General features: G+C 36.7%; 1 long non-coding RNA gene across 3 annotated transcripts in view; it reads left to right on the top strand.

Moving 5' to 3' along the window:
- The window catches only part of LOC135300338 (uncharacterized), a 119926-nt gene that overhangs the window by 51046 nt on the left and 40912 nt on the right, over window positions 1-27968 (top strand). The window contains exon 4 of one of the 3 annotated variants that reach the window (XR_010362227.1): window positions 24117-24236. The exons of the other annotated variants lie outside the window; for them this stretch is intronic. This is a non-coding gene — a long non-coding RNA (uncharacterized LOC135300338). Of the gene's footprint in view, window positions 1-24116; window positions 24237-27968 lie in introns of those variants that run through there. 3 annotated transcript variants of the gene reach the window in all.

Genomic DNA, 27968 nt, shown 5'->3' with positions numbered 1-27968 from the left:
CTCCAAAAAAAATCTAGAGAATATCATAGACAGTTAACACACACTGGAAAATAAGATTAATGAAATGGAGCTGACAACATAAAGTCTGACTCAAAACCAAGCATTTCATTAACTGCCAGAGTGCAGCGAGATCATCAATAACCAATGGAAGCAGTCAGAAAGTACTGCAGATCTAAACTGTATTAACATTTTCATTAGTTTTGTGACAGCCAACATGTATTGAGGAAAGTGTAAAGACTTGGTGTAGGCAACTTATATGATGTCTTTTGGACATTCAGATGCTAATTTTTGGATAGTAATTGACTGCAGAATGTTGTGTATTCTTTATTAAATCAAGGTGCATCACTGTTCATAATAATCTTTTAATGTTACTCTTCATTAGAGAGTACTAAATAAGTTACTTTTGCCTTCTAAAAGAAAAAATTACTTTTAAAAGGTAAATTCTCATCTATAATTTAGTTGTGTCAGGTACTTCCTCTACAAATATGCATTTAAGGTGTTTTATATATTTCAGACATGCATAAAGCATGTAATTGCAAGTACACTAAAACTGGTAAATGTCATATTCAGAACACCCTAATGTTTTTAGATGCCTTCTTCTGTTATTTAGGGCTTTGTTCTGCGAAAGCCTAAAACTGATGGAATTCTTCTGTCTTCACTGTGAAGGATAAACACTTTCATTATTCACTTTGGATTAATATAAGATTAATGATTAATGATTAAAGATTATATGCAGCTTAATTTCTGTCACTTATTTAATATTCGGTCAAACAGGGTGAACTCAGCTCCACTCAAGAGAAAATAATAAGTTTTAGATTGAAAAGGAAGAATGAGAATGATTTTTGTCAGACAGTCAGCCTTAGTCAGTCATGTTGGTAATGGTAGCAATTCATCTCCTGTCAATTAATTCTATAAATACACTAATACTCCCAAGTTTTTGAGACTTCAGTTAGAATGGGAGATGCATTACTTCTGTCATGTGTACAGTAAACTGTTTCAGAGAGATGGATAATTTCTTGGTTCAAAGTTCAACGCTGGAAAATTAGAAATGTCCTTCTTTTGTTTCTACTGGCAGATGTGATATTTTTCATTTCTATCAACAAGTCATTTAATGGTTATTAAAATAGAAATTAATCAGTGTCAAACATAATTTGTCTGTATTTTGAGATTTGGTGACAAAAAGAGCATATTGATTTAGTGCAATACTGAAAGTCTTTCATAACCATGACAACTAAATTTAACATGATGCATCATTATTGGGGAAGAAAAAAAATTCTTATGGCATTTTCTCATGTAACTGGTTTAGAGTTCAGTAGACATTCATGTTATAAACTGTGAATTTACAGATCACACCATTTTGACTTCTGATGAGCAAATCCTCAGGTGATGACAGATCACCTGTATTTTCATGCACCCTCACTGGGGCAAGCCCAATAAAAAAAGTGCTGGAACCTCTGCAGGTCAGGAATTAGTGTGAAATGCAATTAACAGCTCTCCTGCAATGCCAATTATAGATTCCATATTGCTTCAGCTCCAAGCCTATGCGTAAAAGCTGATCAGTGGTGAATCCACCTTGAGTGATCCTCTTTAATGTCAACAGTGAAAACTGTGAATCATCAAGTCATCCATCACCAGTGGCTATCCATCATTCCAGCCTCAGAATGACTGCGGGAAGATAGCAGAGGTGTAACACCAAAGGGTCTCTCAGTCAAGAGTGACAAGACATTTAAAGTGCCATCATTTATATTACAGTGATGAAGAAGCTCTACAGAAGAGGGGAAAGTGTGTGTGGGAGGAGAAGAGCTTTGTTCCAGGTGTATTTGTGTAACAGAAGTATGCCAACAGTTTTCTAGATAGTTCCCTTCTCTATCACTACTCTTCTGTTGCTCTGTCCTAAAAGACCTGAGGTTTTAATCAGAAGGTGCTTGAAATTCACTTGCTTATCATTTAGGTTCACAATGCATGGGCTGGTTTTTACCCCAGGACCTGGTGTTCCTATAGGTAAAGAATCTCAGCTTTTTCCCACAGGAAAGATAAAGCTTTCTTCATAAAACCACCAAAAGATTTATTAAGAAAAGGACCACTTTTTTTCAGTTCTAAATACTAAAAAAATATTTGAGGAAAGTTCAGAGTAGCATATCTTGATCTCAACTGAGAGTTCATTTCTTTTTCATAAGAAATAACATTTTAAAGAATTATAAAAATTTTGCTGAGAGTTAAAAGTTTGAATCAAAACACAATGTTTTGAAATTACTAAAGCAGTTATTTTACTTTGACCTAAAATTTATGGTTTACATTTTTGATTTGAGGATTTTTTTTCCTCTTTTACCATGATATTTTCTACCTCAGCTTTGCTTTTTGATCATGAGTTGGATGCTTGAGCAGCAGTTTTGGAAAACCTTCACTCCTCAACATTCATGTGATGACAGTTTCTTGAACATGAGTGGTGCTGCTGAGTAAGAGTAAATGAAAGATCTGTATAAATTACTTTTCAACAACCATGAATCATGTTAGTGTTTGTGCAACTATCCGTGGTTTTGGCAACGAAATGCAAGCCTGTGTCTACTAAATCCAGTGAAGTCTTTAATCTTCCCTGATGAAATGCCAGTCAGTCATACCAAACGGCATAGTGGACAGTCATCAAATGAAAACAAATGTGCAGTATGCTCTGGAATAAGGCAATCAAATTCATTTCAATCTGTGACATCCATGACTTAAACACCTCTATGACCTGTACTGAGTGTAGAAAGGGTACTTCTGCAAACATAGATATCAAACACCAACACTTACAAAAATACAGATTAGGCAGTAAAGTAATTGTCTAGCTGAGTTCTCCTCTACTTACTGGCCTTGATTTCTAATACAATAAAGCATAATTTGCTCCTGAATAATCCTCAGAATAACTATTTTTTCAATATTAGCAGGTGTTGATATGAAAGCAGATCAGATCTTCCGGGAAGCTTTTGCCTGATTCTGATGAGCTGCTAATCAAGCATCTGATATACCTTTTAACTTCTGTCTTTTTGCATTAACTATATGCTGAAATTTGAAAGGCAAATGCTCTTTTGAAGAAAATACTAGTAGACAAATATTTCCTCTCCTACAAAAGGCCAAATTTCTATACAATATATGCATGCATTGAGGTTTCAGAAAACGAGAAAAATAGACAAGTGAGTAGATAATGAGAAACCTCTGTATTGTTTGAGGACTAATGTGGTGACCACCTTTAAAAAAGTAAACCTTTGAGCAAAAGGTGTTAATTATTTCTTTGGGAAAACTTACCTGCATAAGTCATATCCATTAAGTTGACAATGTGAAGTGTAAAAGGCAGAGCGCTATCAAGATTTGACATTTTCACAAATTCTTCTTTTTCACTTTTAGAGGATTTTGCTATTCCACTTAGGTCAATAAAATAACCTGATCCATTACGGAATCCTTTATTCTGCTCTATTTTGCAAATAGTACCATGAAACAAATGTGTACAAATTCTGAGAGACAAGAGGAAGTTTTTAGTGTTGAACTCAGCTGTGAATGAACCATTGCAGTTTGGGTTTAAATCTTAGTTTTGCATTATCTTCAGGAAAACTTCACCAGATTAATTAAAATAAGTACGGATGAAGATTCTGCAGAGTGGTGGCACATTAAATTATCTTGACTTTCAAGTTTTAAAGAAACTCTTTGCAGAAAAAAAATGCTCAAGTTAGGATGTCAGGGACAGATGCGCCTGATTTCACAGGAAGCCTGACAGAACATTAACATTTTTTATTGCATTTGGACTGCCACAGTGAGATGACAGATCAATATTTCAACTCAAATTTTTTCATCTGGTGCAAGGCATTCTGAATCAAATTTAACACATCACCAAACCATCACTTCAGAGTGATGTTTGTGGCCCTGTGACATTCATGGCCCTGTGAAAGGCCAGTAAATGGTCTGCAAAACATGTAAGTCTTGCTCACCATCTCTAAATAGATCTTAAATGAGACCTCTGTCTTTGCTAAGTATCAAATTAGTGCTTGGTTGTTGAGAGAAATTTGCTTCCCTGTATGTGCAGATCACATGCGAGGAGGAAGGACAGTAGTATGAGCTGATCTGGCGATCCTTGCCAGACACGTGCTGGACACAGGCTTCTCTTCAGGCAGGACTGTGCTTCAAGGCAGAATACCTGTCCTTTCATAATAATACACAGCTTTTGTTCGCCACTGTGAATACTGTATTTCCAACTGACAGTGCCACTGGCACATGAGGAAAAGGTCAAAGAAGGAAAATCAAATGTTTCTATTACTTTTGTGGTTCATGTTTTTTATAGGTGCCTGACGCTTTCTTCCCACAGCCTATAGAGGAATACTTAGTCCCTTTAAAATCAGGAGGAATTCATCCAACAATCTGTCCCTGTCTGAAATTTCACCTCTTGAAAAGACTTGAGTCAGGCAGCTAGGGCAATGGGAAACCCATGCTTAGAACCCAAATGTCACCACTGCAGAATGCTCAGATTATCATAAGTGTGATAAGGAGGTACCAGAATTAAGAAAAACAACTCATATGAAAGACAGCAGAAGAAGAGGACGCATGGGCAGAGTAACACTGCAGTCTTAAAGGATAGCATAGTAAGAGAATTCAGTAAAAGATTCCCCAGGGACAGAGAAATGTCACACCTGAAATGTGACAATCATTCCAGACATGCAGAGACTCAAAAGTGGTCAGAAGTGGTGCAGGAGATCTTGAATTATTTGAAGAAACCCATGATATCCTGGGGCTGCAGGAGCTGCTAGTAGATTATTGTTCCCTAATGTTATTTGCCTACAATAAAAATAAAATGTAATAAGGAAGCAATTTTAAGGTGTGCTTAAAATAATAATGTCAACTGTTACATCCAGTGAAAAAAGTATTTACTATTGCCAACAATACCTACAAGTACTGGAAGTCAAGTTTACTAAAAGAGTAGTTACTGTAATATTTAGGGTTTTCACATGTTATGCATTATTAATTACACTATTTTCCCCTAACCAGTTAAAAAGTTTATTTCCCTTGTTTACAGCAGATTAAAAAAAAAAGTGCACTTATTAATAGTCTCTTAATTTTTTCTGTGGTGAAATACATGAATACATGTATTTCTGTGATAAGGGAAAACAATGATTGTGTTAACTTTTTTCTGACTTTTAATGAATAACTCAATTTTTTTTATAAGGTTTTATATTGGTATCTACATAAATAATTTCACTTCATATGTGACTTTCTATCTCTGTTCAACAAAAATTCACACTAAATAAAAGGGATTTTTTTATTCTAATATAAAATATATTCCTATTTTTCTGTATGCACACTAAAGACTTCTGTCATAAGATAAGGAAAGAGCAAATTTTAAATGCCATCATCAAAATACTATTGGACAAATATCTTTAAATGAAGCCTCAGCATATATATTGAATTACATAGGAATGAGGAGAATGAATAACCAATTAATTTCAAATTACAAAAATGTCAACAGTGACAAATAATCCCAAAAGATAATATTGTTAAAAAGCTATTTCAATTTGGGGAAAAAATGGCAAAAAAATTTATTTTAGTTTTCAGATAAACTGGAGCCTGGGACAATTCTACCTGAAGTCTGCCAGGACAGGTTCTGGAGCTAAATCCTCAAAACATTTTGATGTCAAGTAATGGCATTAGAAACATCCAATAGTTAGAGGAAGAAATGGCAGGCAAAGCAAAGCATGAACACGTTGCCAGGTGACTGGAACCACTTTTCTCCTCAAAGGTAGGAGATGAACTGGAGTTTTACTCTTCATTTGCATTGTGACCACTTTCATTAGCCTAATAAATTAGACTGCTGCAGCCTCATTGCCTTTATTAGGGTTGAACATGTATAAGATATATAAGATGGGTCAGTGGTTAAGCAAACATTTTAATTTTCCCCTCTCACTTTAGGGTGTCTTTGCTATTGTTTTCTCAAATATTCCCCAACCACCAAAAGCAGGACAGAAGTTTGAGAAGGCTCTTCTAGCCACTGTACTGTGAAATCTGTGAGGACATTTGTTTGTACATGCCAAACCCCATATAAGTATGTGCAAGTATGTAATTACATCTTAACCTGGCTGGTTAAGATGTCTGCTTTTCCACATAAAAATTTCCAATTTTAAGTTCTGTGAAATTCAGCAAGCAAATAAAATCTGTGATAACTAAAAAGGCTGCATTTGATCATGGTCAACATATCTTGAATCATACTCTCATACGAGGATGAGATGTCTTTGAATTTGGTTTTCTTACCTATGTTTAGGGCATCACTGCTCAAAATACATTATCTTCCTATGTAAGGAGCTGAATTCACACTTTCTTCACATATAATTTGCTATAAAAGTGAAAAGAGAAAAGAATACAAATGAAAGTTTCTCATCAATCCCATTAAGCTGAATTTTGTACCTACTAGATAGCTAAACACGTTTTATTCTGCCAAGTTCTGTACAGGAGTTTTGGGCAGATCTCTTCCCATCTTTTCTGAGATAAATGCAGATTTCAGTAGGTTATTCTTGACTCCTTTTTAAGCCACTTGATCTACAGGCTCTGAGAAGCCACTGTTTCAGTCACAAAAATCTCTTCCCTAGAAGCAGCACTGACTAAATTGACGATGGTAACTGTGAAATAGTGTGTCCTTCCCTGTGAACCATGAAGAAACAACACACAAATATGGACCATAGACAGGACATTGTACTACACCAAAACCCTCTTTAGAAACAGCTTTGTGGTAGCAGGCCAGCTTGGTAAGTCCTCTAAGAGCAATCACTTAATCTGATCTATATTCACCATATATGCACTCCCTACCTTTTTTATCTTCAGAGATATTAAATGATGTGATGATCTCCAGATCCACAGTGAACAGTGCATGACTTCTTTAAATTATTTTACCTGGTTAAGGATAGGATTTGTTATTTAGAGTTCTTGGTCCCTGATATAAAGTATTTTAGTGGAAGGTCTGATTATACAGTGGAAGAAGCTGTTCCCAGAAAAATGAATGTATTCATTTACCCTTGTTTTCATCACCTCTGTTGATTGATGAATGAGGTTTCTCAGCATCTCTAGTTTAGTTTTGTTACTGCAGACACTGTGACTTACTGCCTTTCCTGTTTTTCTGCTAAAGTGACTGAGATGTGCATCACATCTTATGGACTGGTAACCTCCAACTCTGGCTCCAAGCTGGACTAGGTGTGCTTTGCTTTACATTCCCCCACAGTCCAGCGGTCTCTTCAGTTCAGATAGTACTACTGCTTTCTTTCCTTCATCCTCTGCTTCCCAGAGGAATACTGTATGTTCCAGTACACACTCTGATTTTACTTTCACAGTACTGGCTGGAGTGCATGCTAGGTCAGGGCTGTGGGAACCATGGTACAGCAGACCTACAGCACAGTGTTACTGCCAGAGGCACCTATTCAGGTTCCCATAATTATAAACACATTAGTTGCCTCATCAAGAGGCCAGTTAATGGCTGCATCATCTGCTATTCTGAGAGCAACTTGTCACTTTTCACATTCTGCTGGTATAAGTTTCCTGTAGAAGAATTAGTGGTAAGTATTGCTAATAAACCCACCTCTTTAATTTGTGTCCCAATGCTCTTGAAGTAAAACAGAAGACAGTGATGCAAATACAGGAAGAAGAGCTCACTTAAGCTGACTAAATCACTGGAGATATGAACCCTTACAGGCAAACTCAGTGCTTGTCAGTTTGCATCATCTTCTGATCTGAGAACACCAGAAATAACACTGATATGCTCTTTCGACAGTCTCAGCTAGCTGAGTTTTCAGCAGCCCATATATGCCTTGCCATGAGTTTGGACACAGATGAGCAAACTTGTTTGTCCTTTTCTTGCCGTTGTCAGACACAGTCAGGTCTTTTGAAAATTCACTTGTCATAAGCAATCAACTTCTGCTGCACATATCAAGATCTGCCACCCAGGGTTATGTGCTGTCTTTAGTTTCCTCATTTGTCTAGAGCAAAGTCCAGGTACATTCACCAGTTTTTGTGCTGCCTTTTACACCCCTACACTAGCAAGAGAGGATTGATCCAGGTTTAATGGTAACACAGTGCTGGCAGGAGTCCCTGCCCACTGATGGTCTACCAGGGGAAAGCACCTGCAGCAGCACCTAGCAGCCAAATCTGCCTGTGCAGACAGCTGCACACACTGGTGACCAGTGCAAATTCAAGAAAAAAATCCCAAGCCTTCAAAATCTACAGGAGCAAAAGCAGAGAGGGAAAATGCATATTCAAAGTCTCCTAGATTTTTTTACATTGGGTAAGACCCTTAAGTTCTTCAAGTCCAGCCATTAACCAAGTACTGCCAAGCCCACCACTAAACCACGTTCCTACGTGTCAAATGTGCACATCATCTAAATACCTCCAGGGATGGTGACTCCACCACTTCTCTGGGCAGCCTGTTCCAGTGCTTAACAATCCTTTTTGGTGAAGATTTTTTTTCTTAATATATATGCCTAAACTTCCCCTGGAGCCTGTTGAGTTTGTTTCCCTTCATCCGATCACTTGTTACCTGGGGGAGAAGACCGATCCCCACCTGTCTACAGTCTCCTTTCAGGAGCTTGTAGATGTTGATAATGTCCCCCTTGAGCCTCCTTTTCCCCAGGTTAAATAACTCCAGCTCCCTAAGCCATTCCTCATACAACTTGTTCTCTAGACCCTTACCAACTTCTTCTAGGTATTCTTTTTAGCAGACCTCCAGTGGTGCTCTGGTAGTGGTTAAACCTGGCTTTGGGCTGAAAGCAGCTCACTCAGCAAAGTAGTCACTTCTCATGCAGTAGAGAAACGTAATTTAAAGCAGTTTATGCCAGGCTTCTTGCACTTTGCCTGCCTTTTAGTTGGTCTGCTATCTCACAGACTTGCAATTAGATGTAAATTAAAACCTCTGGAGTAGCATGTTCTTCTCTCTATTCTTCATCTACACAAAAATGGTTGCTGCTGACTTCAGTTTTTGATACATTTTGGTAATCAAGGCTAAGTTATTTTCCTGGGCGTGTAAACATTGATACCTGGGCCATCAGCAGCTATGCCAGGGCACTGCCTTCCCTGGCACCTGTGTCTGCATTGTGCATCCCTTCAAATTCCCTGGTTTTCTCTCCAGCATCTCTTTACTGGCACAAAGTACTTTCTCTCAGCTTCTCCTGATAATTCTCACAGGAAAACAATCATTAATATAAACCTTACTGTGAAATATCTGTTCTATAAATAGCCTGGGCTTTGTCTTCTGTGACATTTTTATTTTATAAACTGAAATATGAGGCTTTCCTGACATATATATCTCAATGGCTACTAGCTAGCTAAGGATTTGGTGACTAGTGGATCAAAACTGCTAAATGTCATCAATTATCATTAATCATGTCATTTGTTATTAAGTCAGAGCAAAAACCAAATATATACAAATATTTTTCCTTTTCATATACTCAAGGAATTGCTAGAGGATTAATTGAGGCTTTTCAAAGCAAGCTAGAAAATTTTGTGGTCTTTTGTACATTTTAAATCTCCAAAGAAATGCAAAACAAAATTAAATGTCTGGCAGTCTGAATTAACAATAGATGCAAATTCTGAATAAGCAGTATTAGAAGAAAACAAATATAATTTCTTCATAGTAGCAAACGTTTTCAGTTTATCCTCCGTAATGGGTTTTTCATTGTCTGATATTCATTCTCCTTACTCCTTTGATCAGGCTGCCCCTCCTATCACCACAATTTTGTGAATAATGTCAGATCCCATATTTAACCCAGCTTCTCAAATTGTTAGGAGAGCGTGACTGATCTTTTCCACTATGGAAAAAGAATAAAAATAAATTGCTCACTGTTGGTCTTTTAGTCTTGTTAATGGACTAGAGTGAAGGTATTCTGTGGCACTAAGAAATGCTCTAAGAATTCTTTTCAAAAAGAAAAATAAATGTATCTGTCAGGTAATTAATTCATGTACTGTAGGCTATGCTGTTATGCAGACTTTTCAGTCTCTATCTTGAATTTCTGATTTTGCTCATCAGCCCAGCTCCATCCGCTCTAAACAGTTCCCTGGCCCTGTTGATTTGCTCCCAAAAGTGAAGAAGCAATGAGTTACTGGCACCTGGGAAAATAAGGATTGATTGCCACAAAGGATTTAAACTTGAGAAAATAAGAAGCACCTTTCAATCTATGTCAGTGATCCAAGTAGCCCAGTACACTCTCATCAACACACATTTTCACCTCTGGTAACTAAAAAGGGATAGAAGCAGAGCTTGTGTGCCTCTCCTCTACAAAGAATGAAGAATTATGAGAAAAAAAGAGAAGTAGAAGGTTTTTTCTTTCTTGCACTAATGTCTTTTGCAGAATCAATATGTGGTATCCTCAAGGAGCCCATCCACATGCATGGAAGGCTGACAGCTTCCATTCCAGAACCTGAGCTACAGTATTTGAGAAACAGAGGTTGAAAAACATGCTTTTAGGCAAGACAAAGAAATGAAAGTGTACTCCTTGCAGCTTGGTTATCTACATGCAGATATTAGTTTGTTATAAATCAGAGATGAGCTCTAAAACTGAAGTACTAACAATGATCTGGGTTTTCCTCATAGGCTTAAATAGACAGACAAATGGACTTCTGATCTTTTCCACACCTCAGTCCAGGAGTCACAACTGATGATAGCCAAATGATATCTCCTTTGAATTACTACTTCATTATATATGCAAGAAAAAAAAAAAAAAGAGAGAAAAGTATGATTGCAGTATTTCTTTACACTACAGGAATGTTGTGAATAGATGCTGCTTACTTTTTCCTAAGTAATCTCCTAGAAAAAGTGGTGTTTGTGGTACTGAAAACTGTTCAGGCACAATGGTGCAGGCCCAAGCAGAAGCCAATGCTCCAGTGCAGTGCACAGAGCTCAATGGAATCCTGAATCTGGGCAGGCATTTCCAGCATGGACAGTTGTCATGGAAGGCATGAGCCTCTGATGTGCCTCCCAGTTCAAAGCAGAGATGTGACATCACTGACACTGAGTTGCTGGGTGAGAACAAGTCCATTCTTTCACCATGTTTAAGGTCTATAAACTAAAGAGTCCTGAAAATTTTCCTCCCTGTTTCAGTTTAACAGAAAAAATCTTTCTGTATAGCTGTGCATTTCAATTTCAGATACATAGAATTTTTTTTTTTCATCACAAGTACTATATGCATAATACATGACTATTCAAGGCACATTTACTAGGAGAGCATAATTTAGAAAAGGTGTCTTATTATCAATTGGAGGTACAATAGTACATATTTGATGACACTTCTGATTACTAAAAACGTTTCATTTTCATTTGGTATTAATTGGATGTAGTTTTCATTGTCTTAATTTTTAATTTATTTGGAAGAAAGATTCTGGAGGCAGATTAATTTTTAGGTGTGTCCTTTTTGCAAGAAAAATACTTAAATTCTTTTGTACTTTGGGAAGAAAAAAAGAAAAAAATTCATACCCAGTCTTCCTTCTTTGTTTCTAAATGCCAAATCATCCATGAGGACATTAGAAAAAGCAGCTGCACCTAATGTGATGGGTTGCAAGCCATCCTTGTATCCTGAGGCCAGAAGCTGCCTCACTGAGTATGCTTGTAATCATATAAACTCCAGGTGCCTTTTTCAATCATACACAGAAGTACTTGGGGGTAGTCATAATGTCCTCAGGATTCATTTAGAAACACCACATAGCAAACCACTCAAGAGCTAGCATGACTCAGTGTCTAGGAGGTGTCATTCTACCCTTTTGTTCTCCAGACTGAACCTGAGCAGTGTGTTGCAGCAGCTGATTCATTTCCTTTAAATATGTAGTCATGTTAAGGAAATCTGTTCAAATATGCAGTGTGTAAAGATTGATTAATTCAAGATGCTTGAATTTAGACACTCTGGTAGCTGTAGTAGCCCTGTAATTAGGATCATACAGGGTCTAATTTGTCTTTGATTAAGTAGGTACTCAATTAAAAAGTCCCATGAATATGCACATGGAAAAAATTCACACACTTTTTCCTTATCTAGATATTTTTAATCACATAAAATATGCAACTTAATTGTTGTATAATCCTAATACATTTTTTCTTACATATTCTTCATAAAAAAATTTTTGAAACCACAGAATTATAGTATCAGAAATGTTTCCTGTAAAATTAGCAAATCGTTATATTTCCAGCAGGTAGGAGTCCTTAAATCACAGCAGATCCTCATCAAACTCACATGTTGATAATTAGAGGATATTGCAGTTGATCTAATAATATTTTTTTTTTCTTAAAAAAAGATGCAAATATGGCTGGTAGGGTGTATAAAACTACTAAAGCATTCAGAATTGTAGTTTGCCTCACCCCATGGTCCTCGATGACTCAGGCCAGGCTGTCCATGCAGATTAACTGCCTGCAAATTGGGAGCATCTGCACTTGGAGGCCATGCACAAAAAATACAGACAGAGGGTGAACAACCAATGCATTCAATGATATCTGTCCTTACAAAAGATTTTGGGAAATAATGCAATGTTGCAAGGGACATCTGAATTGATTCAATGTGTAGGACACATTTTCCAAAAAGCCATTAGAGAAAAATCAGTCTCTGAACCATGCAGAAATTTTTGCTGTACCAAAGTAATGTGTGAAGACAGCCTTTTTAGCCTAACTGGTTGATTTCACTGAACACAGTTTTGCCACAAAACTCAAAGGGCAGAATCATGAAGCTCAGATTTTGGGATCCATGTCGCCTGTTTGGACACTGTACCTGAGACATATCAGTGAAAGGAAAGTATTTCAGACAGCCTTATAAAATAAAATCTAAATACTGCACTCATACCTGGTTAGCACAAATTCTTGCTTTCTGTTATAACATTAATGAGTGAACTCAATGACTTGTTACTGTATCACAACCATCTGTTAAACCCTTCCTTTTCTGTACCTTGTCTACATTTCTTGCCTTTATGGAAGATACTCATCTTCCATAATTTAGTGCTGAAATCCTGACAAATTAATGACACAGACAAGACAAGATACATGAATGCAGTCCTAGCTTGTACTATAGTAACTTGAAAATTAGGCTCTCAGGAACATAAAGTCCTTTCTCATGTTCTGTTTGCAGAAATATTTGCCTAATTTTCTAACTTCTATTCCTACTTTCAGGCATGTCTTTATACATGGTGATTTCTGCTTAAAATGTCAGGGTGTTACTCCTTCTCTTTGAATTGAAAGAGTTCAACATAGGTACTACTCTCTATCACCTCAGAGATTAAAAAATCAACCATGTAACTGCAAGCTGTGGTTTGGGCTTATGTTCCAACATCAATGCTGGAGAAGTAGCAGAAGAAAGTTTCAAGAAAAGAATCAATAAAGGGGGAAAAATGCCTAAAATGGATGTCTAGCACTGCATTCTGATGGTAGAAAATTGCCACCATCACTAAAAGGGATAAGAATAAAACCTTTGTTTACACTTCATGTAATGTCACTTGGAACTTCCTAAAACCAGCAAGATATAGGAATAATTTCTGTGTAGTCTTCTAAAAGAGAGTGCTAGAAAGAAAGGGCAAAAAAATAAAAAAGCATCCCCCCAAACATAAAAACAAAAACCCCATAAGTTAAATAAAGAGCTGAAACTCAACTGACTTTTGGAGATGAAAAAGGTTAAAACATGTTAAAAGATAGTACTTTAAAGACCCTCAAGTGACTATTAAAAATATAATACCCAAACAAAGAAACAGTAAAGCACAAGATGGTATTATAAATATACATTTGTGTGTGTGTGTGTGTGTGTGTGTGTGTGTATGTGTATAAAAGTACAAAACAAAATAAAAGGAAAAACCAAAAAACCTAAATTCACCCATAACAGAAAAGTTTTAAAACACTAAGAAATGTCTGCTACAAGCAAACCCTTAGGTTCAAATAAGGAACTGAAAACCCAAAGCAAGAGTTCACTTTAAAAGACAACACGTTAGTGAATAATTTGCATGAACTATTCCTAACGGGACTGCAAAAGTAACTAAAAACATAGCCCTTTTGAATTTACTTCAAAAAGCTGCTTATCTGCTGAAAAATTCATGGTGGTCCATACATCATAAAATCTTAATACTAACTACTGCAAAGTAGGATATATTTGAATTGTTTCCTTAAGTACTTGCTTGAGAAAAACCTCATCAAGACCTTGAGCAGCAGCTGGAGGAATAGACTGATTTCAGGTGTTTTGAGAATTTTTTTCTTTTTGGTCTTGTTTTGTTTTACCTTCACTTTTACTTTAAATGCTGCTCTTTCATACACATGCTTTCCAGTTTAAAAGCCAGAATGCATCTGTTTGTTTGGTGAAACTTCCTGTTTACATTTAAGGCTTGGGTAGTATTTAATGGGAATACAGTGGATTTGATAAGCTGGAATGGTCATTTCCATCTCTCTAGAGGAAGCAAATACAAATAAGTGCCAGCTACACAAAATAATTTTGAATCTAAAGAGCTGTGATGATTTGAGTCTGTCCAAGGACCAGTTACACCAACATCAAATAAAGGGAAAAGATTTCCTGTTGAAGTATGCTCTGATGTTACTTGGAGTAGGAGCAGGCAACGGCAAAAGAAGGGCTCTAAAACTAATCCTGATGAAGCAGTTTTGGTATCTGTAAAGAAGAACTGGACAATTTCTTTAGGACAATATCAATGGCTTGACATATCTCCTAACCAGATGTCTTTTACACTTGTGCTGTGGAATTTTTTTTCCTCTTTTTTCCTCCAGTGATCAAGTTTTACACCTAGTTTATTGGTGAAGATGACCTCTACTTCTTGGCAACACAGTTTGCAAGATAGACAGTCATTAGTACCAATAATCAGAAATGTTTGTATATATTATTTCACATTTAAGTTTCCTCTGGCTTCAGTTGTTCCTAAACCTGCATCCTTCCTGCACACTCCCATATGGTACCATTTGTCCTTCTGATAACCCTGGGGTAATATTGAAAATTCTCTAAAATTAGTTATCTTCATTTTAATTCCCTGAAATGGAAGAAATAAATGGGTGATGAAGTAATTAATTACTAATTTAAAAAATCCAAAGCAAAAGGGTGCACCACCCCCTAGTAATTAAAATAATTGGTTTTCCATTAAGACAGACTGTGCCAATTTATGTATTTACTCAGAAAAATTTCCTACAGTTTGCAAATAAAGAATGCATCGCACTCCTGCAGTGTGTTCGAGAACAAATATATATAAATCCTTGACATTCATTTTAAAGTAAAAACATTTGGCAGCCTGAGAAACTTGCTGCTGGAGATTAGAAATGTCTATGACTAGCATTCTGAATTCAGCATGATATTTACTAGTTTAATTTTTACATCTTATGGTTTGGCTATAGCTGTATATTGTATCATTTCAAATGCTGGAAGCACATACAAGCAGCTAAACAAGCAATGGCTGCAGCATAAAACAAGCCTTTCATTTGGAAGTCTAGCTAGTTCATTTCCTCAAAATATAAAGTCTGCCTCTCTTTGTATCTTTCCAAAAGTATTTCCATGTGCTGCAATTTACCATCATGTAATCTGTTTGGAAAAGTAAAATAATAAAGCTCTAGTTTGTTTCTCATCAGAGTGGTAGCTAGGATTGTCTCAGTAGAGGGCTTCAAAAGCTGGGGGGACAAAAATGTCCTTGTAAAGATAAGCAGACAGAGCAAAGTGTTAATTATTGGATGCTAATGGATGAGTATTATTCATAATGTACTTTTAGACTGTTTTTTATTAAAAGAATGTTCTTTCTGTGGCTGTAGTGGTCAAAAATAAAAAGCTAATAGATATAATTTTTAATTACATAATATAGAAAATAATTGCAACACCTTGCACAGAGTGATGCACTGACTGTTGAATTTTAGTGCCTGTAGCATACAATCACCACTGTCTTCATCATCTGTAAGATGCACTGCATTGTATGTGAGCCTCTAAAATCTCCCTGAGAAAGGCAATCCTATGGGATATAGAGTTAGAATATCACAGACCCCAAACCTTTAAAAGATGTCACTGTATTTTTCAGTAAAGCATGATAAAAATATGGATTGTCAACAGATGTTCTTCTGGGCTGCAGAGACCTTCTACAAATAGCTCTGAAGCTTACTTTCATTTGGTAATCAATAGGCATGGCAGCCAGACAGCAGAGCAGACCTCTGTGTTTCATCCATCAGCACATAGTAGAGCAGCTACTATGATGTTGAACTTGTAATACTTCAGTCAAATAAAACCTAACAGGTTACACGTTTGCAGCTGAATAGCATACTTTTCAAGAAGTGAAGTAGAAAACTGTTGAGGAAAGATTATTCAGATGAATTATTGAAGTTGCAGCATTAAAACCCTAAGTCTGCTCATATGTGAGGGCACAGAGAAGGCCCAGGATGAAGGGCACTTTCCCTCTAACAGTCTTGCTCAGTGACATGCTGAGACTGCCAAGAGATCATTTCACTGCCTAAAGGAATAAAGATCACAGGTTGGTAGGTTTCGTGGGTTTTTTCCTTGTTTTTGTGTTTGTTTTTTTGCTCTTAGGTATTCATAAATCAGTAAGTGGACCATAAATAGGTTTTAGAAAAGAGTCTAACACAATAACATGGATGTAAGATTTGTTTTAATTTTTATTCAAAGCATGGGAAGGACAGCTACAGATTAAAACAGGCAAATATGCTCCTGTGACAGATAATTACAGATTGTATTGATCAAAGACAGAAGTAACTCTAGTCAATTTTCTTCATGAGACATAAGAATATTTAGAACTATTAATTAGCTATTGTCAGACACATGTATACACACATATATAATGGAAGTTATTTTTAGAGTGCAAAACTTATTTTTCTATGAAGGGAACATTTTTAAATAATTAAACTTTTCAAAATGGAGTTTTCCCTGCTTTTTCCCATCTGAATTGCCAGCATTTGTTTCTTAGTTAAATACCATTGACAGCACAGGGAAATACCTGTAGCTTTTTAATATTATTTTAAGAGTTAGGAGAAATGTTAACCTTTTGAAGGACTGTGAAATAAAAGACTAATCTGTCAACACTGCAATATCTGAATAGAAGTAGCTTGTAATCTTGTTACATCCTTAGTGCAGGTATTGCTGTTTGCTAGACCATTGCAGGCACACTGCTTTCCTCATTGTCTGTCACTCCCTGCAAGAACCCAGGAGAACCACTTTCCTCTCACTGCTGCCAAGAGCATGGTTTAACAATCCTCCACAGTCAAAAGAGGGATCAGGTCTGAGGTTCATCCTTCTTTCCTGCCTGGCCCAGGACATAACCTCATCACAGAAATAAGAAAAAACTAAACTGAGAAAATGAATGCAGACTGAGAGCAATTTCTATGCCATGTGGGAGAAATCACCCCACAAATCATAGCTGTCCAGCCTCCATTCCCTTCCCTAACAGATCTATTGCTCTAATGAGTCCCATTAATATAAGGTCTTGCGGTCTAATTAATCTCCCTCCAGGACGTTTGCTGAATAACAACCAGAGAAGAAGCCTCGCTGTTCTCTTCACACTTGGTAACTCTTAGGTACCCAGTAGCAGGATTTTAATGAGGAGAAATTATCTGTGTCTTTCAGGGTGCAAAATTTACAAACCAGGTTGGGATTTTTATTTTTTTTAAAGCAACTTTTTTTTTTTTTTTTTTTTTTTTTTTGAGACAGATGAGGGTTATTTCCCCCTCATTAAGATGTTAATGGAATGCTGACAAGTGTTTGGTATTTTTAACATAATTAACTGTCGGGCTATTTTTGTTCTTCTCAAGCTATTTTCCTGTGTGCCTTTTATTTTCTAAGTAGCTCATCATATAATTAGGGATAATGAAACTGTTCAGTCCCAGAAACACAAAATCAACAAAAAAAGAGAGGACCTCAGACCCTCTTGATTCTTTCAATAGAGTGAGAAATTGATGATTTGTGAGGCAGGTTAAAATAAACATTATACAGATTACATTCATGCATTTCAAGATAAACTGACCCCCTGCAGGACATTAAGGACTCTGTTTTGGAAAATGAACTTCTCTGTATTTACCCATTGAAATGTGCAGATGCTCGCTGAAAACAAAACTGTTGCTGAAAACTGCTAAAGACAAAAGATGGAGAAACTGTCCTGTAAAGAGAGCTGTGCCACTCTGATCTGCACCATTCTCAGGATGAGCAGCTGCTAAATAAATACATTATTCAGGAACAGCTAAACATGCAGCATGCTGTTGCAGAGATACCAGTGGTAAAAGGATTGGAATAATACTTTTTTTTTTCTATACATTGAATTAATTTCATCAGTAGAATCAAATCAAATAAGCAAGAAAAAAATTTCTGTGAATTAAACACACAGTCTAGCCAGGTGCTAGAAAAACATGCAATTTGGAGATGGACTGACAGGTACAGCAAGACTGAGGAGTACACTCTGTCCTCCATCTAAGTGGACCATAAATAGGTTTTAGAAAAGAGTCTAACACACTAACATTTTGCATATCTTGCTAACTACTGGCCATAATGACTCTAATCAGATGTGATATTTTGTACAATTTCCTTACCCAAAGGTAAATGTGTATTTCCCCTTTTTTCACTGGAATGTTCTCACCTGACCAATTTGTAGGCCTAGGAAAAATCACTGCTGGTTAGTTTACACACTGGTGTTACGAAGAGGAAGTGATCTGAAAAGAAAATAGAAGCATGATAAATGGCCAAACAATATCACTGCAGGGAGGTGCTTGAGTCACCTTTCTGGCATTTGAAAGACATGTAGATGCCCTTACGGGCATGGTTTCGTGGTGGACTTCTCTGTGATTGTTTATTGGTCAGACTCCATGTTCTTGAAGGTTTTTTTTTTTTCAAAAAATTCTACGATATTATGTTCCTTAATGCATAGCAAGCATTAACTTTGTTCTCTCACTCACCTACCTTTTCTCCATATTTTATTAAAAGAAAATATTGTGAATACTCCTGTGTTCAGGAAAGTTGAGACGAACCCCAAGTAGCTGACAAAAGTTTACACTTGTCATTCCTATATATAACTGATAATAATTAATGATGTGATAATATAGGTGTATTGAATGAATATGCACTAAACAAAAGTAACAGAATTGTTAATTAAAATCATGCTTAAATGCTATAGAAATTTCTTATTGGAAGTAAATTTTACTTTAATTTTTTATTGTCCTTGGTTTATCTTCATACTTTCAAATAATTTCTGCAGTTTTGCCATTCACTTCTGTGACAAATGAGGGTCCTGCTGGGCAAGGTCATATTCCCAACCCAACAAGTTGCAGCAGGTCATTAGATGGGAAAAGAGACGTGTCCTCTAAAAATAAAGGTAAAGGTATTTCATAATAATAGCATTACCAATCACAGCTCAAATACTTGCCCACTCCCTTCAGTCTTGATCCTTTCTTTCTCTACTTTCAATCGAGAGAGGAAATCTTTTTTTATTCATCCAAGTCCTCCCCAACACTCTCCAGCCTACTAGCTAGCTTAATTTTCCTGAGCTTGTACAAAAGAATTTATGTTTTGTCAGATTAAGGTGTCTGTGTTACTATTTCCATGGACTGAACTGTCCTGAACAGAGATTAACTGTGCACAAATTTTTGCAGAGAAATTGCTTTCAGATGGTTCAGTCTCATGGCATAAAGTCTCTGAAGAGTGCTGAACATTCTCTACGACTTTGATCTCTTCAGAGTATACCAAAGAGTTTTACCTTTTACAGCTATAGATGCCTTACAACTATGTGTCCTACAGTAAAAAGAGGCACTGGGGAAGAGAAATTATGGTAATTCTAGAGAATCATTTGTAGTACTACCTACCACTCACAGATTGTTTCTAAGCTTGGTTTCTACTTTAACTTGTAAATAAACAGAATTTTCAGCATGTAAACGTTCCTTCTCAACCACATCTCAAATTTTTGGCTTGTCAGCAGCACAGAACACAAATGAAAGACTGAAGCAGCAACCCACTGTGTTAAAATAGAATGAGCATAAAGAGCTCCTGCAGGTAATTGGGAATGCACTGCTTTTTTCCCTCTGCCTGATTGCACTGCAAAATATTATTACAGCTCATGAGATAGCCCAAAACCTGTGTCCAATCACAAAGTGAAGTGAGAATTGTAGTGTCTCAGCAACCTTAAAAAGTCACTCCATCTCTCCAGCTCCAGTGCTTTGTACAATTTCTGGCTACAGCATTAGTTCCACTTCATGTACAAAAGACATCTCTTGCTTTAATTCACACCCTCCAGTGTATTCCTGGGTGTTGGAGCAAGTGCTCACTAGGGTAAAATCATTCCTTTTCCCAGCTCTCATAGAAAGGTCTTTGCAGCCTTGATGTGTGAGCCATGATAGGAGTTGTCTGGTGGTCACCCACCCATCAATGTCACACTCAGCAGGAGTACTGTTTCTGCAAAAAGGTTACAGCTCCACTTGGGGGCTTCTGCATGGGACCACTGCTCCCTTGAATCTGTCCCTGTGACCCCCCTGGCAACCCAAGATTTTCCCCTGTGTTGTTTCTAAGGAATCTCTAACGTCACTAGGAAGGAATACTCCCTTTGCAACTGCTGTCCCACCTAAACTTTCTCATCCCATGCACAAGAAAGATTGCCTCCAGCCAGTTGTGCTCCCAGAGTGAAGTTTGGTGGCAGGACCAGCACTATTCCAAAAACAGCAGCACAGAGTTTTAAAAAAACCTTTGTCTTTCATGATGAGCACATCAATGGAAGAACATTGCCATTCCAGGCAGCTTCTGAGCACTTCTGAGAAATTAAGAAGCTTTAGGAATGACTGACTGGGAATTCCCAGATTTCTAGCTGGCCATCAAGGCCTTGTAAAGTGACCTGACAAACTGGCTCAGATTTGCACTGGGACTCTCACAGGGCAAATAATTCAGCTTTCATTAATCAAACTTGCAAAAGTTGACTTCAAAGAGGTGCGCTGTAGTTGGATCTAAATTTTAATGTACCTCATGACACATTGCACCAAAATCAAAAGCTGACTTCAAGAATAAGCAAAATTAGACTTCATAGATATTTTTAACAGCAATATTTAATATACTAATGACAGACTATTTCTCTTTCTACCAAGTATTGTAGGATCCTGCAAACATTTTAAGCACGTTAAACATATGCAAACATAAGAAAAAGCAGAGATTATCAGGGGCAGCTGGCACACTTGAGGTTCAGAAAATCCAGGTGTTGGTTCTCAATGGGAGTCAGGCAGAAGGCCTTGAATGCTGGATTATAGCTATTCTCACTCTGTGCAAGGATTCCTCAGCTACCCAGCTGGGCCATGGTACAGTTACATTTCATGGTTCCCAATTATGTTTGGAGATGAATGATACTGTGACTAATTTGGTGGCATAATATATAACATCTTAAAATGAATACACTCCCTAGACTGTTTTTATAGTGTCAGTGACTTGGGCCAGACTGGATAGCATGTATCCCAAATGGTGTTTTGGCAAGAAGACAGTCATTTCCAGATGGATCATTTAACAATTTTAATTTTTCTAACTAAATTGCATTCCTGCTAAATGAATGTGCTGTGGGTATTTACAACTGTAGGGATCAATAGGCCATTTAATAGAGATATTTTGGAAAGCTACCTCAGAATATATATCAGGCTTAAATTGCACAGAACTACAGAATAGGGAAAACCATTTCTCTGTCTTTGTATATATAAATATATAATCCAAATGTAAAAAGCAGAAGGGGTTGTGGGAGACACAAATTAATAAAACCATTTAAAATTGCATATGAAACCAAGTGTAGCCTGATTTTAAAAACTCTATAATGCATCCAGAAATGTGTACCTTTAGATTAATTAAAATTATTGCTAATAATGTGAATTTCATATGGCAGGTTTTAGTTTCTATAATCTCATGATTTTGCTGAACTGTAGCAGGTCTCACTATTCTTCATATATGTGATGCCTAGAGAAAATTATAATGTAAAAGGTGCATTTTTTGCCAACTGAAATCTAGGCAATCATTCCTCATGAATGTGACAGGTGTGACAAGAAGATTATTTGCTCTTTAGTTAAAAATATTCACTGACCCTCTGTGTCTGCTGGCAAAGGGAAATAAAGCTTTTACAATTTTTATTTCATTGCAATAAACTGTGTGATTTCCCTGCATACACCAAACATTTATTAATGTTAACAATTGTGACTTTTTTCAGGTGGCTGTGGGTCAATGGTAAACAGAGACACCTGTAAGCCAAGAAATTCAGTGTGTCAATTTCTTAGGTTTTTAGAGCAAAGCCTGAATACACATGTAAGGCTGTGCCCTGGTTCTGGGAAGACTGAGGTGTCACAGGGGAGAAGCCCCAGAGTCCTGTGTGCTGGCCATCAGCAAACTCACTGGAGCAGACCCATCACCAGTCCAGCCACTTCCCTGGGGAGTGGTCAAGCCATGAGATGAACTGCAAGGTTAAATGGTTTTAGTGCAGGCAGTGACAAGGGACATATGAGACCAGTTGCATAGAGGGAGATAGAAAGGAGTGTTCGGGGTACTCAAGCAGGTACAGGCAGAGTTCAGGTAGGTTTGGGTTGTCTCAGTCTCAGATGGGCTGATTTTCTCCTTTACACTAATGCAGTGCCTTTTCTCTATATTTTTTGTGGTTTTACTTCAGATCCTTGGTTTAGACTCAAGCATCGTGGGGTGCATTTTTACTGAAACATTTCAAGGCAGAATACACAATGTTAATTCAATACTTTTATTTTTGATTGACTGGAAAAAAACCCTGTAGAGCTCTTGAGTAGAAATGCCTGGTATTTGGTTGATTGCTTCTCACATTTCCATTAGAGTGACTGTTCAAAATGAGTCACATAACTCACTTGTTTACTCTAGTTCTTGTCACAGGTAGACAAACAGATCACCACTGCTTGCATTAAAATGTCATTGCATCCAGATTGTGTGGTGTCTGACAACCTCTCCAAAAACCTCTTAACAATGAGAATGGGGCTGTATTGCTGCACTTCATAAGAGAGACAGAACAAAATTGTTGTGTCCCTTAAGGGTTAGTCTAGCAAAATCTTGAGTCATAGGTAAAACAGATTTCAAAAGAGTTGAGGTGTAAAGCAGAGACACAGGTTGACAGGCTTATGTTTTAGTGGACCTGCCCACCTGGGAAAGTACATATATCTCAGACAGGCCTGATTCTTATAACTGATGGTAAAATAACCAAAAATATTTTTGTGGGAGAAGAAGTCTCTTTTATTAAACCAGCAATTATGGATACATGTTTGAATATCTAGAAATTATTATTGTTTGGGCTTGAAACAGAGAAACAAGCATTAAATTGTGTTCTTTTGAAGGCCAGTCTTCTGTGCCACAATGGCAGCTCTGCAGGGGTGAGTCAGGCTCCACCCCAGGCAGCATCCCAGGCATTCCTGAACCTAGTTCTGACTAATTACACTCAGGGAGGCAGGTTAGAGAGAAAGGTCATAATGATCCATAAGCCCTTTACTTTTAAGATGTTTCTGTGTTTGGGGTAAAAAAGCCCTGTGATAAGTTTTGGTCTAGCACGAAACAAAACAATGATTTAAATAATGCACCTTCAGATCAAATGAACTTTGACAAATATTTTGATATGAAACTAAGTGAATTTTTCTCTAGTTTTTTATAAACATGCTAAGTAAATCCCCATTTTGGGTCAATCAAATCAGATTACATTTTTTGTTTTTGTTTTTTTTTTTTCAGTTCATCTAAATTAAGCATTGAAATACAACTCTTTTTTAGCTGAAAATTCAAACTTGCTATTTATTTGGGGAATAAGCTTTTAATGCAAAACAAAACAAGTTTCAACAGGAAAAATTGCTTGGAATCAAAACTGTCATAAGAGCAGTTTTGCATGTGTTTGTTAATTTTGTTTGTTAACATATTTAATGTTAACATGTGTAGTGTTAACATTAAATAAACACCAAAGCTCTGCCATTTGACTTCAAACTTTGACAGGTCTTGACTTATGTGTAGGGATAGAATCACTAGCACCAGACAATATTTTGTAATAATTTCTCTCATTCCCAATTTCATACTTCCCCTTATAACTTTTGTCTATTTTCACTGGATTGTTTCTGTTAAATATCTTTCCATAATGCTTCCCTTGTTTTGAGATATTGTGGTTTAATTTTTTTTTTTTTTTTTAATAAGCGCCAAGGGATATGCTTCAAACATATTGGTACCCAAGGAATATCCCACACGGTCCATCCTTCCAGATATTTTCCTCTCCAGGCTGAACTTCAACCTCTGCCTTGAAGACGCAACTCCTCCTCTGGGACCCTGAGATACTTTCCTACCTTGAAGGAACTTTTCAGAATCTCTCTGGCCTCACTTTTGCTCTGGTCCCAATGTCTATGTGTTACTTCAGCTCAAAAGTGTCTTAAGTTTTAAGATGGGTAATTCTTAAAGGAAAATCAAAAATAAAGATCTGCTCCGAATTAAGCCTGTGTTATGAAAGGCTTCATTTTCTTCAAATCAACCTTTATTTTGAAATAGATTAATTCAAAAAATAGTTATTTGAATGTTATTAATTATGTCTTAAAAGAAGTAAAATTAATTCCTTTAAATAGTATGGTGAATTAAATTTACTTGTTAAAGATATCTTATGAAAACATCTATGTCTGCAATTGTGTTTAAATTTGTGTGAAGTTTAATTATGTAAGTCCACATCTTCTTGAGAAAGGACACAAAGTGTCTTGAAATTTTGAATTTGTAAGTACTACCAACAGTGCCACTAATTCTCAATGACAAAATTGCTAACCCATGTAATTATTTTATAATCTATGATTTTGCAGTTTAGTCTTTCATAATAGAAGATTGAGCATATTGATGCCACATACTCACCATAAGACATTAAAACCAAACATCAATTTAGGAATTAATTTCTATTAAATTCAGGAGGCTTTGAACTGAACAGTAACTGCTGTCTAAGTCTTTAGGGACTCTGGGCACAGAACCACAGCCAGAGGCAAAGCCTGTTCAAGGCGTTTTAGGAGGAGGGCAGGCAAAACTAAATGTTACTGTCTCAAGGATACAGATAAAATTAGCCATCCCTTGGGAGATATATTTCCTGGATTTGTGTTCACAAGGGGATGAATGGTTTGTTTTCAGAGCCGAAGCTGCCTTTTCTGGTAAGTCCCCTGCCTGGCCCTAGCAATGGCCGTGCCATTGCAGAAGTACCTGACCATCAGGAGTGGTAACAAGAGAAAGCATTCTCCAGAGATATGGCCCAGGCAAAGCAGCAGAGGGCAGTTCCTGAAGGGCTTTATCTTCCATTTTCACCTAACTGTAAAGCTTAAGATTTTGTAAAGTGTTGGATGACATAAGAGAATGCAGATGGTGGTGCTAGCTGGCATTCTGTTTATGGATGGTATAAGACAGAATTGATTGAAAAATCAGTTTAGGTAGTGATCTCAAATGGAGATAAAATTTTACCTGTGAGGTTGCACACACGAAGACAGGCTTCCCTCTGTGTTTGGGTAGAGCAGTGAGCAAAAACCTTCATTTTTAGTATTTTATACTGGTTTTGAAAACTCCTAAAGTAGAATTAAAGGAATCTGTTCTTTGATCCACAACGGTTAACAGAGAGAATAAAATGAAATAATTGTGTGAGACCCCCCCCTCCTTTAGGGTTAGGTCCCATTTGCTCCTTATTGTAATATCATTCATATATTTTGTATTATATTTCTTTGTGTATGGACATATTGAAGTGATAATTATTATTCTGATGTGAACATGTTGTTTTCACACTCACATTCTGTTAATTTTCCTTAGTTCTTCATCATTGAACATATTTTCTCTAGAGAAATATATTTATACTTGCCTATATTAAACAATTTTTATTCATTTGCACTTTTTACAATGTTTAAAAATATGTCACTAGGTATATTTTTTGGAAAATAATTCACCAAATATATTTGTGTCACACTGCTCAACTCTCTAGTTTCACTCTTCACTTCTTTCAATTGCTTAGAGTTAATAGAAGTTACATTTATGCTTCACATTATGCAACTCACCTTTTCCACAGTGGGATATAATGCAGTTTTACAAACCCACAAAACCAAGTTCAGACAGCACACAATCTGCAATCTAGTCTCAATCCTTAACAATTTTTTCTTCATCACTTCATTCAGATTTGTGTGAGGGGGAACCATCTCTTTGCAACAGACCACCAAAGGATAAAATCATCTGCTGATAGAGGCTTAGAATAAACATTTCAAGACTGAAATCCATTCATCTATAAACAGAGATGACATGGTTGACATTTGCTGAAAAAATAAGCAGAGATTATCTTTTCATAGTGGCAGGAAGCTGAAAAAGTGTTGAAAGACCAGGTTGAGTTCTTTTCTTCACGCAGAGAGTTCTCTTCCTCCTGGTAAGGTGTGGTAATCATGGTCTTTATGTTTAAATGCAGCTAATGAACAGTCATTGTAATTCAGACCGCATGCAGACAAAGCTAAAGAAGTTAAGAAAAGAAGAAACAAAAATCTTCCACTAACTTCACCTGGAAGAATGGAAATTTTAAAGATAATCTTTGCCTATAACAGTATCAAATTTATTGACTTTATAAGTTTAGAGTTGGCAGCACTTATAACTAACTTAATAGACCCTGTGTTTTCTTTGGGGAAGCAAACCTACAATATTCCAAAGGTGTAAGTTGCATTCAGGAATGTAAATCCTTCTTTTATTATTATTATCATCATTGGCATACCTCTATGGGGCTTTTCAAAATAGATAAATAACTATATTTCAGAGAAATATTGTAATAGAAAAGGTATATTTCAGGATAGCAAATGCATAATTAAAGAAAAAAAAATAAAAGAAAAGCATGCCTAAAAGCTTGAAAATTTCCAAGTTAATCTGTAAGAAAAGCTAGTCTGAAGAGGTGGGGAAGGTGGAGACCAAAAGAGAACATGTACAAATGACCCTTTAAATGTGGAATAGCAACTCCTTTTGTGCTGGATTAGAAAAAAACAATTGGTAAGGGAATACAAGTGCTCATGAGGCACAAGAGTACTGTAATCCACACTGGTCTAGGGTTACCAGTTTTATTAGCAATTTCAAGGACATGGATAATATAAATGTACAACACCTAAAATAAAAATGTAACACACTCCAGTACAGTGTTCCTTTTCTATGAGACATCTTTACTTCTTTAGTCAGAAAAAACCCTGTTTTTCTGGAAAGAAAAAACTAACTTGAGAATTAACTAGTGCATTTCTTTTCCACAATGAAATCTCAAATATAAATCATTCTTTATTTTCTGAATGTGGCTGGTTTCCAAACAATTTTTCCAAGCATGTGTTTCACTTTGCTGCTGTGACATCCACTGTCTGGCTACAGATGCAGATGATCAGTGCTGGTTCCCACCCTCCAAAATCCCTCAGCACAGAATTCCCCTGGGAACTTGCTCACAGAAAAGCCTGGATCCCACATGCTAATCCACACCTCCATGTGCTTTAACCCCAAGGCTGAACTTAAACCAGGCAATGCAGGTCCAGCACAGGAAGCATTGGCTGTAGGAGGCTTTACAACAGCAGAACTTCCTCAAAGAAAAAAATCCTGTGGAACAACATCCAGCTGTTCGATACTCAAAATACAATAGGTAATAAATAAATATGTGCTAAAAATTAGCAAACTGAAGTTTGAGAACTGGAGGAGTTAACACAACATCTTCTAGAAGTAATGATAACATACTGTAGTTTTCTTTATTATGCTTCATTATTCTATCTATCTTTCTGGTTTTGTCACTGACCAAAATAGTACATGTAATGTTAACTTACATGCTGTAATTGGTCTGCTTTCTTCTACTCCAATTTGTCAGCAGTAATCCTCACGTGTGAAGGCGGATGGAAATTTTTTTAGGATTTTATTCTTCCCTAATTCTTCAAGGAGACAACTTTGTGTCTTCTCATCTATTGTGTCCAGTTCCTTCTTCCCTCATTCCAAAGCCAAAGAAAATTCAGCATTCCAACAGGAGAAAACACATTCAGTTCATTCATG

This window comes from Passer domesticus, chromosome 5, assembly GCF_036417665.1.
Source record: "Passer domesticus isolate bPasDom1 chromosome 5, bPasDom1.hap1, whole genome shotgun sequence".
Taxonomy (NCBI): Eukaryota; Metazoa; Chordata; class Aves; order Passeriformes; family Passeridae; genus Passer; species Passer domesticus.
The sequence above is the reverse complement of the archived record's forward strand: the minus strand, read 5'-3'. Positions and strand labels throughout refer to the sequence as shown.